This window comes from Pongo abelii, chromosome X (genome assembly GCF_028885655.2).
Source record: "Pongo abelii isolate AG06213 chromosome X, NHGRI_mPonAbe1-v2.0_pri, whole genome shotgun sequence".
Classification (NCBI taxonomy): domain Eukaryota; kingdom Metazoa; phylum Chordata; class Mammalia; order Primates; family Hominidae; genus Pongo; species Pongo abelii.
The window spans coordinates 113,810,147-113,816,146 of record NC_072008.2 but is presented as its reverse complement, the minus strand read 5'-3'; the positions used below and the strand labels follow the sequence as shown (position 1 = coordinate 113,816,146).

General features: G+C 38.2%; 1 protein-coding gene across 1 annotated transcript in view; it reads right to left on the bottom strand.

The window, feature by feature from the left end:
• Window positions 1-3,098: 3,098 nt before the first annotated feature.
• The window catches only part of LOC103889090 (ribonuclease inhibitor-like), a 29,236-nt gene continuing 26,334 nt past the window's right edge, over window positions 3,099-6,000 (bottom strand). The window contains exon 9 of the mRNA XM_063721036.1: window positions 3,099-5,206. The gene's annotated coding sequence lies outside the window, so the exon portion shown is untranslated. The remainder of the gene's footprint in view (window positions 5,207-6,000) is intronic.

Sequence of the window (6,000 nt, the reverse complement as noted above, 5' to 3'; positions counted from 1 at the left end):
AAACCAAGCCCAAACCCAGCAGAAGAAAGGAAATAACTGAGATCAGAGCAGAACTAAATGAAATTGAAACAACTACAACAACAACAAAAAAATACAAAAGCTAAATGAAATAAAAAACTGGTTCTTTGAAAAGATAAATAAAATTGATAGACCATTAGCAAGATTAACCAAGAAAAGAAGAGAGAAAATCCAAATAACCTCACTAATAAACGAAACGAGATATTACAACTGACACCACTGAAATACAAAAGATCATTCAAGGCTACTATGAACATCTTTATGCACATAAACTTGAAAACCTAGAAGATATGGATAAATTCCTGGAAAAATACAACCCTCCTAGCGTAAATCAGGAAGAATTAGATATCCTAAACAGACTAATAACAAGCAGCAAGACTGAAATGGTGATTTAAAAATTACCAACCAAAAAAGCCCAGGACCAGGTGGAGTCAGAGCGGAATTCTACCAGACATTCAAAGAAGAATTGGTACCAATCCTTTTGACTCTATCCCACAAGATAAAGAAGGAATCCTCCCTAATTCATTCTATGAAGCTAGCATCACCCTAATACCAAAACCAGGAAAGGACACAACCAAAAAAGAAAACTACAGAGCGATATCCTTGATGAACATAGATGCCAAAATCCTTAACAAAATACTAGCTAACCGAATTAACAACATATCAAAAAGATAATCCACCGCCATCAAGTGGGTTTCATACCAGAGATGCAGGAATGGTTTAACATACACAAGTCAATAAATGTGATGCACCACATAAACAGAATTAAAAACAAAAATCACATGATCATCTCAATAGATGCAGAAAAAGCATTCGACAAAATCCAGCAGCACTTTACGATTAAAACCATCAGCAAAATCAGCACACGAGGGACATACCTTAATGTAATAAAAGCCATCTATGACAAACCCACAGCCAACATAATACTGAATGGAGAAAAATTGAAAGCATTCCCTCTGAGAATGGGAACAAGAAAAGGATGCCCACTCTCACCACTCCTCTTCAACACAGTACTGGAAATCCTAGCCAGAGCAATCAGACAAGAGAAAGAAATAAAGGGCATCCAAATCGGTAAAGAGGAAATCAAACTGCCCCTGTTTGCTGATGATATGATTGTTTACCTTGAAAACCCTAAGGACTCCTCCAGAAAGCTCCTAGAACTGATAAAAGAATTCAGCAAAGTTTCCAGATACAAGATTAATGTACACAAGTCAGTAGCTCTTTTATACACCAACAGCACCAAGCAGAGAATCAAACCAAGAACTCAACCCTTTTTACAACAGCAGCAAAAAAGTAAAATATTTAGGAATATAGGAATATAACTAACAAAGGAGTAAAAAGACCTCTACAAGGAAAGCTATAAAACACTGCTGCAAGAAATCATAGACAACACAAATAGAAACACATCCCATGCTCATCGATGGGTAGAATCAATATTGTGAAAATGACTACACTGCCAAAAACAATCGACAAATTCAACACAATCCCCATCAAATTACCACCATCATTCTTCACAGAGTTAGAAAAAACAATTCTAAAATTCATATGGAACCAAAAAGAGTCTGCACAGCCAAAGGAAGACAAAGCAAAAATAACAAATCTGGAGGCATCACACTACCTGATTTCCAACTATACTATAAGGCCATGGTCACCAAAACAGCATGGTACTGGTATAAAAACAGGCACATAGACCAATGGAACAGAAGAGAGAACCTAGAAATAAACCCAAATACTTACAGCCAACTGATCTTCAATAAAGAAAACAAAAGCATAACGTGGGGAAAAGACACCCTTTTCAACAAATGGTGCTGGGATAATTGGCTAGCCACATGTAGGAGAATGAAACTGGATCTTCATCTCTCACCTTATACAAAAATCAACTCAAGATGGATTAAGAGCTTAAACCTAAGACCTGAAACTATAAAAATTCTAGAAGATAACATTGGAAAAACCCTTCTAGACATTGGCTTAGGCAAGGATTTCATGACCAAGAACCCAAAACCAAATATAATAAAAACAAAGATAAATAGCTGGGACCTAATTAAACTAAAGCGCTTTTGCACAGGAAAAGGAACAGCCAGCAGAGTAAACAGACAACCCACAGAGTGGGAAAAAAATCTTCACAATCTATACATCTGAAAAAGGACTAATATCCAAAATCTACAATGAATGCAAAAAAATCAATAAGAAAAAAAATCCCACCAAAAAGTGGGCTAAGGTCATGAATAGACAATTCTCAAAAGGGTATACAAATAGCCAACAAACATATGAAAAAATGCTCAACATCACTAATGATCAGGGAAATGCAAATCAAAACCACAATGCAATACTACCTTACTCCTGCAAGAATGGCCATAATAATAAAAAAAAAAAAAAACAGTAAATGTCGGCGTAGGTGTGGTGATCAGGGAACACTTCTATACTGCTGGTGGAAATGTAAACTAGTACGGTCACTATGGAAAACAGTGTGGAGATTCCTTAAAGAACTAAAAGTAGAACTACCATTTGATCCAGCAATCCCACTACTGGGTATCTATCCAGAGGAAAAGAAGTCATTATTCAAAAAAGATACTTGCACATGCATGTTTATAGCAGCACAATTCACAATTGCAAAATCATGGAACCAACCCAAATGCCCATCAATCAACGAGTAGATAAAGAAACTGTGGTGTATATATATATGATGGAATACTACTTAGCCATAAAAAGGAATGAATAACAGCATTTGCAGTGACCTGGATAAGACTGGAGACTATTATTCTAAGTGAAGTAACTCAGGAATGGAAAACTAAACATCATATGTTCTCATTGATATGTGTGAGCTAAGCTATCAGGACGCAAAGGCATAAGAATGATACAATGGACTTTGGGGACTTGGGGGAAAGAGTGGGAGGAGGGTGAGGGATAAAAGACTACAAATACAGTGCAGTGTATACTGCTTGGTGATGGGTGCACCAAAATCTCACAAATCACCACTGAAGAATTTACTCATGTAACCAAATACCACCTGTACCCCAATAACTTATGGACAAATAAAATAATAAAAATTAAAAAAAGAAAAAAACTACTCCTCAATATGATTTTTATTTTAACATCATGTTTATTAATTGTAAAAGTAAAACATGCACACGGTTAAAAAAAAAAAAAGGAAAAAAAACCACCAAGTACGACAGAAGGCTATTGATGAAAAGGTCTTTCCTCTTCTCCCCACTGCCCCTGCTTGCCAAATTCCTCTTGCCAGAGTAATCACTGTTAGCAGTTTCTTGTATATATCCTTCCATAGATTTTCTGGACACATACATACACATGCATATATATCCTTTTGTACACAAACTGGATTGTGCACACACACGGTTGTGCAATTTCTCATTTAACATTATATCTTTAAGATCTTAGTGAGACCGAGTTTTATCAGATGTTTTCCAGACTGACAGACGGACTAAGGCAGTCAGAGAACACGGTAGAGGAATTGCACAGGAAAAGGCATATTCATTTCTGCCAAGTCAACACTTAACACAAAATCTGGCACGTAATAAATGTGCAATAAATGTGTTACATAACTAAAAGCAAAGAAAACTTTAGAAAACTGGAGACAAACTGCTCTCTTGACCATTTTTCTTAGAATAGACCTGGTCTGCTTATTGAGTGTTACTACCTCCCAGGGCAGTGAAGAACAATACATGATGATGGATAAAGCCATGGAGCAGCTGTGCTATACTACAACCTCTCTTCTGGAATAACTTCCCACTATGAGTCTTTTCCTCCACTAGGTTCATTGTGTCCAGCACATACATTTAGTTCAAATGCACACTTCACATGATTTACACTGCAAGAAAATCTAGGAGCTCCATTATACAGCTGAGTTATACTACAGGTAAACACGCAAACAGCTACAACTAACAGGTGCCTACTGTGGGGAAAGTACCATGTTGGGAAACAGCCCTGCAAGGTTAATGTCAACTTATCCCCATTTCATAGATAAGGAAAGTGAGGTTTCAGGAATCCAAGTGACATATTCAGGGTCACACAGCTAGTTATAGCTTCTGGAGACATCTCTACACTTTAATAAGGCTGGCCTACTTTCTGTTGATCCCACATCATGTTCACTATTTCACTGACTTTGTGCTATTTCGTTGCCTGGCACTCCCTTTCTCCACTGCCTCATCTGGTGTTTTATGAAAGCTAGGCAGAGAGAAAAACAGGGGGTTGTATAGGATCCATGCTTGGCTATGTAAGATGCTGTCAGAGATCAAGACTGAGTCAGTCTTAGAAGGCCATGAACAAATACAAACACATTCGGAAGGTATTCAAAGTTCAGAAAGGGAGATGAGACTGGGAACTGGAGAGCACCCTCAGAAGCCTAGGATTATGGATATTGTGGCAGCTCAAGAAATTTTAGTGCAAACATTTCTTTCTCCCTAGGCTCTTTTGGTGAGCTGCTCACAAACACAGCCCTGTTGCCGTGCAGTCCTATAGCCACTGGCCACTGTATTCTCACCTTAATCCTACTCACTCTTCAAGGCCCTCATCAAGTCTCACCTCTTCCATGAAGCCATTCCCTATTAGTCCAGCTCATTCTTCTTTCATGAATTAGAAATGTATTTAAAATCAGCACCATAAGATATAACATGTGTTTGTATACTCTCTTGTTGTTTAATCATTTCAAGTACCTTGTCTCTTTAAGTGGACTCATTTATGTGTGTTTTTTCTACTGTTTCCACGCATGGTCTGGGTGTTGACAGACCTGGATAAATTCCAGTTTTGACTTCCCTCTAAAGAGCTGTATGACCTGGAGCTAGTCACAACCTCTCAGAGCCTCATCTTCCCACCTCTGAGGGTTCTTGTAAAAGCATAGTAAACATTGCAACATAAATATTATGAATGTAAGGTATTATATGCTGAAGGCATTTAAACTAAAGTGCTTCTGCGTTTTACATCCTACTTAGTGGATAGTTGTATGTAAGAAACAACAATCACTGCTGCTTGTTTCACACTAGCATCCTCAGAAAAGGTTAACAGTTTGGAAAAATAATATTGCACAACTGTTAAAGACGGCGTCAGATGGAGGGGTCCATATGCAGTCAATTCAGGAGCTCTCCTTGGAAACTACCAGGTGATTCCAGGCTTGCTCATTTTTAAAACTTCCATCTTTCTAAATGTATCTTTATGTAAATGATCTGTGTCAATGCTGTGAAAAAGGGAAAAAATCTTGCATTAAGTCAAGCCAAGAGATGCCTGCAGTAGCTTTCCTATTCTCAGGGATAAGATTCCAATTCACACTTGCTCCATGGCACCACTGAGTTACTTCATCCACTCAGTTATCTACCTCCTCCTCCAGCCTTAGCAGCTTTCCCTGAGTCTCAAAAGATAAATTTCTTAACTCTTTCTCTTGAAATATCACTCCTGTCCCTCCCTGCCTTGTCCAAGGCCCTGCTCCATTAGTCCATTAGTTTTTACTCCTGTAGCTGCAACCTCTTCCTCTCTATGGGTTCCTTTCTACAGGCCTACAAATTTGCCTGTCTCAAAACAGGGCAAAAAAGGAAAAAAACAAATCCCTGCTTCTTCTAGTTCCACAGTTTCCTCTAGCTACAACCCCAAATCTATTCTCCTTTTCATAAACTTCTTTAAAAAGTAATCTCTTCTCTCTTTCTCCATTTGTTTATCATCTATCTCTCCAAGTCACTACAATGTGGTTTCCAGCCCTACCACACCACTAAAACAGCCCTTGACAAGGTCTTCTATGACCTGCTAATCGCTAAATCCAGTGGACACTTCACAGTGCTCATCCTATTGGATCTCTCTGCTGCATTTCATACTGTTGAGCACTTCTTCCTTGAAATTCACTTTTCCCTTAGCTTTCAGGACACCATTTTCTCCTGGTTCTCTTCATAAGTTTTCCTTTCCATACCCATCTCTTTAAAATTGGTATCTTCCAGGGCTTATTCCCCGGTGATACTCCTGAGAGGTTTTTCTCTTCTCACT